Here is a 7947-nt window from a genome sequence, read left to right as displayed (position 1 = left end):
CATCGTCCAGTCCTGAAAAGTACAGCGCCGATGCACTCGACGCACACTGGGTCGCGGCGTTGGAAACTTGGTCCTAATTAGATCTCCTGGTTGAAGAACTCCCTATCTAACCCTACCTTGTATTCACGCAGCTGTGTGGGACTTGGAGTAAATCACCGCCATTCTCCAGATCTATTGCCCCGAATGTAAAAAGCATGCTTGGGCTTAGAAAGTCTCTAACGTCCCTTCCGGATGCGACTTCTTGAATCTCCCTCGGGCATTGAGTTCTTCATTTGCGTACCTCTGGCTCTTTAGACATCCAGACACAGGCCAAACCGGAGTCGGCGCCCTGGCATTTTTCGCAGAGGAGAGGAAAATGACGGCGATCACCGAGAAATGTTCACTGAGCTCCTACTGTGAACGCAGTACTGCCCACGCGCTACGGCCCCCGGGGATTAGCAGCCATGGTGTCTACCCTCTGAGAGCTAAAGGCTTCGAGTGGAGGTGGCGACAGATGTGCATTACACAACCGTGAGAGGGAATGCCTTCCTAAATTTCGCACCCTGGCTCCACACTCGCCTCATCCTAGTGTTAGCCCTGGGTGGTGGAGATTGACCAGAAAACAGATAAGTGACCTCTTGTTCGAAGGTGGGGCCCGGGCAAATGAATCCGAATAGGTAGACTCTGGTGGGCCTTGAAGGCCACTTCAGGCTTCAGGTCTTGGACAGTTACGTTTTACTGGGAGCCCTGCTCCCCCTCGCAGCCCAAAGCAACGCCCACCCTAATGAAGGCTCCCACCCCACAGTGGGATCGCCCTCCCAGAGCGGTAAGTCTCCCGCAACCTCAAGTGTCTCGCCCTGTCTTGGCCTGCCAGCCCCCACCACCGCATCCAAACCAGACTGACTCTCCTACCTGTGGGTAGGGAGAGAGGGTGACTCCAGCAAAAAGAAAATTCTTGGAATTCTTCCCCTACACATTCCATTAGGTGAAAATGCCCCTCCCTCTACTCTGATGACCCTCACACCTCTTGTCTTCCAATACCCAGGAACAGGAAAGAAGGTCCCACATCAATAAAAGTGCCCCACGACCATCTCTATCAGTGCATGTGGAACTGCTCCAACCATGGCAGCAGTTGGGAATCCTGGCTCAAACCCTCCCTGAATGTGTAACTTGGAGGGGTCGGTTATCTAATCTGAAGTTCCTTCTCTATTAGAGTGGATGCTCCAACCTACTTTTCTAAGCTGTTGTGAAGCAGAGAGGAGACCACGTGTAAAAAGGTTTGTAATCTGAAGCATTGCAAAGGCTTATCTGTGTGATACCTAGAAAGCATCTGTAACCCAGTTCGGTCTCCGCCTGGCCCCAAAGCGCAGGTCCCAGACCCCAATCCCCTGGAAGCCTAGGCCCCACAGCTCAGTCCCCTGCAAAACAGTTCTACCGCCAGCCCTCTGTGGGCTGTGCTTGGGCAGTAGGTGAGCATCCCTGTCTCCGCTGGCGTTGGCAGATGCCCTGAGGGCACCATCCAGTCCTCGGTGCTGAAGTGACCTGGGCCCCTCCTCTGCCACCAGCAGTTGCCCCTGCTTGCAGCCTCCTCTCAAAATCCTGGGTCTTGGAGACATGTCCACGCTGACCCAATAACTCTCAGTGGTCTTCATATTCCTAAACAGTTCTGACTACCGCTGGTTTGAACAGGAAGCATTCTGAGAGGTCCAAGTTTACCCAGGATGACGCATGGAAGGCCAGTGACTTGCCCAGTAGGCTTGAATCCCATGCCCTGACTGGCACTGATAGAAATTCACTCATTCTGGACATCCCCACTGCCCACTCCAGACTTGTCCTGTGAGGTGTGTGGAGACTGAAACCAGGGAGAATCCCCACAATTTTCAGGGACTCAGCCCCCACGACCACATCCAAACCACATTGTCCTAACTGTGGGTGGGGAGAGAGTGCGACTTCAGCAAAAAAGAGAAAATTCCTGGAATTCTTCTGCACATCCCATGCAGTGACGTTGCCTCTCCGTCTGCTCTGATGACCACTGCTTGCATGGACTGTACCCCTGTTGTCCTCCAATGTCCGGGAAAGAAGGTGGGCTCAGCTGCGGTGACAGTTAGACTGGGGAACAACAGGAAGCCCAGTACAGCTCCTCGGCAGTGGCCAGTCCAGAAAGGGATATGACTCCAAGCACAGCAGTGCACACCGATGCGAACGACCCCACCCTCAGCTGTGCTTGCCATGCCCTGGGCCCCCATCAGGCACATCATAGCAGCTGCCCTGGGCTGCTTCATCTCCTAGGCGCCAGCCTGAGGCGCAGCATGGTATCCAAAGAAAGGCAAGACAGTAGTGGAGGCAGAATAGTTTTAATGCTCTACGGCCAGGGTATTCCAGGGGAGCTGAACCGGTAATGAACACCCATTTTGCTGTGGCCACAATTAGGGCAAGGTATTGGGGGTGGAACATGACCACAGAGGCCTGGTGCCCACTGGTTCCAGGCAGTACTCCAGGTCAAGGTTGGCCCAGGTGTGCACAGTGCTCTGGCTGGGTGTGGTGCCCACTTCACAGGACTGCACTGACCTTGTGCCAGAGATAAGACTGTCAGGCCATGCTGGGAAGACCAAGCCCAAGCTGCAGAGGAGGGCCCCAAAAGTGCTGGGACCCAATAGGAGAGCAGCGAGGCAGGAAACCAGGGCTCGCTGGATTCCATAAATGACTTGCTGTCCAGGAACAGTTCTCTGCCTTATGTGCCTAGCCAGTTCCAGGAAGGTGGAGAGCCAGCTGGAAGCTGGCCATCCACACAGGCCTGAGTACAATTGAGCCATTCTTTGGGAGCTTTTGGGTCATTCACTAGAGCATAGGCCACTGTGTCTCACCTTCCCCCATAACTATGATGGGGTAGATTAGATCTATCCAATTGCCCATATGTGGTCCTTATCAGAGGCAAAGGTGGCTATCCAGGTGCCCTGCTAAAGCTCCCAGGGCATGGAAAGCCAGGGCCAGCACAGGAAAAGTAAGTAGCTTCCAGGGATGTCTTTAGGGACACCTGCTGCCGCATTCCCATCTGCTTGCCTAGATTTCCGCCTCTGATATCTAAGTATTTCCCGTGTTAGAGTGAGGTTGCTGCGGGAATCAAATGGAGGAGGCCTGCAGTTAAGGGTAAGTGGTTACCCCAACTCTCTGCCTGTTGTTTCATGGTAGTAAAATGCTATGCATCCCCAACAGAAGAAGAAACACAGGGTAGTAACAGGCTGCTTTACAGTTAGACCTGAGGAAGAAAGTCTAAACTACGAAAGGGATAGAGACTATTTATATTATGCAGTCCCAGAACTGTTGAGAGAGTATGGACAGCAGAGGTCACCGGTGTTGCACAAACACATTCATCCTATTGCCTGCAACCCCACACTTCTTCCTCACACGCTTTCCCCCTTACAAATCCCACCTCACAGGGATGCACGGAGGTCAAAGAATAATCTTCCCAGCCAGATTACTGAAGGGACTGTTGTGGGGTGGGAGAGGAGCAAGGACTTTTTACAAACCTCCTAACTCATCTCCATCCCTCACGTGGCAGAGGTACATGGGTGGTGTGTGTCAGTGAGGCACAGGGAAGAGGAACTGGACCTCAGGTTTCTCTCCTCATCTTTTGAAAGTGACGACTGGGCTGCCAAGCCATGCATGTGTGACAACAACATGCCAGCCCCTCTGCCCACCATGGTGTCTGCTGCCCACGGCCACTGCAGCAGTTATTTTTCTTCACAGATTGGGAGACACAGGGCACGGGTGGGCAGAAGACTTTGCAGGTATCAGAAGTTCCCATGTCCAATACATCTGCCTGCATGTGCTGATTATGCCTGTTACTTTAATATGGATATGAACATGCCTTCTTGATTTCATATTGTTGGTCTTTCACCCTATTCACAGGAGGATGAGCTTGGAATCAAGCAGGCAGGAGAAAATGTCAAGACTTTGATAGACTAAGAGGTGAAGAACAGAATTCCTTCTAACTGGATTATTTCAGGAGGGTTTTCCCAGGGAGAAGCTTTATCTTTCTAGGTGTCGTTGAACTCAGTTCCTGGCTTCCACTTCAGGCTTCATTTCTATGGAGTCCTATCAGTGGTGCTAACAAAGATATGTCTATCTTCCACTGTCATGGGGATTGCGACCCTTTAGTTTCCCTGTTTGGCTCTCTTATTGCTGAAGGGCTAAAAACTTTGGTATATCCAGCCATTCTAAGCTTCAGAACCTACGAGGGCTTGATGCACAGTTCATGTCGCCAGAAAATGATGGATTTCCTCTTAATTCATCTCCATGCCTCACGTGGCAGAGGCACTCAGGCAGTCCATTGACTAAGTCCTACCATCAGCTGCTTGACGTCACTAAGAGGCCGTGGGTAAAGTGCACCAGCATCACTCTAGTAGAGCAGGAACTTTTAAGTATGCCCAGTCCTGAAACCTCTTGTTTGCTGTGTTGGAATGTTTTGCAAATACATACCAATGACAAGGACTAAATAATATCTCCTCGTGGGAGATGTGTGTTCTTTTGTGTTTCTATACATGGATTTGTATAGTGTGATCCCAGAGTGATACTAGTATTAAAGTAGGTGAAGCAGCTGGCTTCTTTTTCCAAAATGTAATTCAGAAAAATAATAAAATATTGCAGCCAGAATATTACAATACTTGGAAATTATTAGTATGCTTAAAGAAAATTTGTTCAGGTATAAATGAGCAGTGCAGATATAAATGATTTAAGCATGCTGTGACTTAGGCTATGGATTGATTTCAAAATTGCCTTAGTCACCATACAGTGGCCGTATTTTTATATATGTATTCATACAAACATAAAAATTATAATACAAAATAATGAGATATATTATTCCTAATAATAGGAATAATGCTTTTACGTGTTAATGAAAGAGTAATATTATTGTTCTCCTCAATTAATAGTCCTTTTATTTGGGGACCAGACTTTTTTCCTATCATTTTCATTTAATATTTTTATCTTCTCTCCAGAAGAGACATGTTCTTCCTTAATTATCCTTCAGAGGAGATGTAATATCGCTTCCCTGCACAGAAAACTATTCTGCCACCATCATCGTATTGCCTCTCTCTGGATACTGAGCCTTGTGAGGTTAGGCAGCCTTGGGCAGCTGCTATGATGTGTCTGGTCAGGGTCCAGGGGGTGGCAAGCACACATTGGTGCACACTGCTGTGCTCAGAGTCATAACCCTTTTTGGACTGGCCACTGCCAGAGGAGCTGTACCAGGCTTCTGAAATCCACCCATATCATAGTTATATTCAATGTAAATGGTTTCTAAACACCCCAACTAAATGCAGAGATTATCAAATTGGATTACGAAGCAGGAACAAACTGTATGTTATCTATAAAAAATCCACATTAAATATGAAGACACAGGCAGGTTAAAAGTGAAAATATGGCAAAAGATATGCAAACACTAAAGTTGAAGTGATTATATCAATATGAGACAAAGTAGATTTCAGGACAAGGAAATTAGCAGAAGAAAGAGGAAAAATTTCAACTCACAGTGAATGATAAAGGGATCAAGTCATCCAGAAGACATAACTATTTTAAATATGTATGCACCTAATGAAAGCATAAACAAATGGACCCAGAAGGAAAACTAGGTAAATCCACAATTATAGTTGGAGAACCTCCCTTACTATTTGATAGAGGTAATAAAGATAAAATGAGAAAGACTATGGGATACTTGTACAATACTATCAATTTCACTTGACCCAGTTGACAATTATAGAAAACCTCATCCCAAAACACCAGGATACACATTACCTTCAGGTGCATACCGAACATTAACCGAGATAGACTAAACACTGGGCTATAAACCAAATCTCATCAAATTTAAAATAAGTGAGTAATACAAGGTATGTTCTCTGACAGCAAGAAAGATCTCAAATAAATTATTCAATCTTCCTTATTAAAAGATTAGGAAAAAGAAACACAAATTAAACTTGAAGTAAACAGAAGGAAAGAAAAATAAATAAATCTCTAAACAGACTAATGAGAAAAAAAAAGGACATAAATCACCAATGTCAAGAATGAAAAGGGGGCATTGCTACAGGTCCTACAGGTTTTTAAAGGATAATAAGGGAATGTTATGATCAACTTTATGCCAGTGCTTATTAATTTGACAAGTTATGTGAAATAAATTCCTTGAAATACACACACTACCAGAGCTGATTCAAGAAAAAATAAATAACATAAATAGCCTTAGATCTACTGAAAACATCAAATGTTTGTTTACACACCTTCATACATATAAAACTATAGGCCTAAGATGGCTTCACTGATAAATTCAATAAATTTAAAGGAAGGAATAATACCAAATCCACACAAACTCTGCCAGAACACAGCAGAGGAGGGAATATTTTCCAACTCATTTTGAGACTAGAATTAACTTTATACACAAACCAGACAAAGGCATTACAGGAAAACTACAAACCAATATCCCTCATGAATCCAAGATGCAAAATTCCCCAACAAAATATTAGCAAACAAGGTGATTCATAGCCCCAGCCCCATCAAGATGGCAGAGTGATGTGCTTCAGGGTTTCATTCCCTACAGAAACTTTGAACAACAAGCAAGAACTGGCTGAAATAGCTTCCTAAAAGCTTCAGAAAACATTTAAAAGATTGCAGTAACAGCATAAGTACTAAAACAAGAAAAAGAGAACTTAGAAATGGTAGGATGTCCCTTCCACATCCCCTCACCAGCTCTCTGTGTTTCCAGTGCAGATCCCTGGCCCTATTTCTGGAGGGAGCAGAGTAACTCTTATGTATATACTAGTAGCATGTATGTCTGGCCCAATCTGTTTGGTGGTGGCCTGAGGAAACCACCTTGCTGTCCCAGAGTTTACCCAGCCTGCAAAACATTGTGGGAGAATGGTCAAGTTGTGCTGGTGGCTGCAGGACATACAATGCAGTGCCCAGGACCATGAGGAAGCTGTTTCTTAGGGAAGGGAGGACATTTGTAACCATGTAACCGTGTAAACATGGGAATTCCTAGGGCCACATGTGCATGCCTAAGACAACATGTATGCACAGAAAGGATCAGCGAGGCCCCTATGCTTTGGCCTGAAGCTATTCTCTAAACTCATTATATGGATAAGCCCTGAAGGAGAGCACACACATAGGTCAATCTTCAAAGACTAGGATAAGAGTTTTCTTTTCTTTTTTTTCTTTCTTTCTTTCTTTTTTTAATTCTTCTTTTGTTTTTGCTTTTGTTAGCTCCTGGCATTCAAGGAAAGCTGTGTCATAACAGGAGCTGGATACAACCTCAGAGAACAGATGACTCAGAATTTAAATTCAAGTGTTAATATGCTAAAATGCCCAGGTTTTAACAAACATTAGAAAATATATAAAGAAACGGGAAGTGATGGCCCAGACAAAAGAGAAGATTAAAGCATTAGAAACAATCAATGAAGAGGATCAGACCTGGGACATTCCAGACAAAGACTTTTTTAAAATGGTCCTAAGTATGCGCAAAGAGCTAAAGGAAAACATGGACAAAGAAGTAAAAAGATAAGAACATGATAGATGAGCACAAAGAGAATGTCAATAGAGAAATGGGCATTATTAAGTGGACATTATCTTAAACAGAGCTGAAGACCAAGTAACAGAACTTAAAAATTCTCTAGAAAGTTTCAACAGCTGATTGGAGCTGGCAGAAGAAAGACTCAGTGAACTTGAAGATAAGACCATTAAAACCATCCAGTCTGAGAAGCAGAAAGAAGAAAAAATTAAGAAAAGTGAACAGAGCCTAAGGAAACTGTGGGACACCGTTAAGCATGCTAATATATGCATTGTGGGAATACCAGAAGAAGAAAGACAGGGGTAGAGAGAATATTCAGAGAAATAATGACTGAAAACTCTCCAAATTTTTAAATTCTTTTTTAAACGTTTTTTTGTATTGTATAATATACACATATATACAAAACAAAGAAAGAA

At 44.9% G+C, this 7947-nt stretch overlaps 1 pseudogene across 1 annotated transcript; it reads left to right on the top strand.

The window, feature by feature from the left end:
• Positions 1-31: 31 nt before the first annotated feature.
• On the top strand, positions 32-5238 carry LOC143685985 (acyl-protein thioesterase 1 pseudogene; annotated as a pseudogene). The gene is made up of 2 exons (XR_013176833.1): positions 32-805; positions 1193-5238. The product of XR_013176833.1 is annotated as an acyl-protein thioesterase 1 pseudogene (transcript).
• Positions 5239-7947: the final 2709 nt, after the last annotated feature.

This window comes from Tamandua tetradactyla, chromosome 6 (genome assembly GCF_023851605.1).
Source record: "Tamandua tetradactyla isolate mTamTet1 chromosome 6, mTamTet1.pri, whole genome shotgun sequence".
NCBI classification, from domain to species: Eukaryota; Metazoa; Chordata; class Mammalia; order Pilosa; family Myrmecophagidae; genus Tamandua; species Tamandua tetradactyla.
The sequence above is the reverse complement of the archived record's forward strand: the minus strand, read 5'-3'. Positions and strand labels throughout refer to the sequence as shown.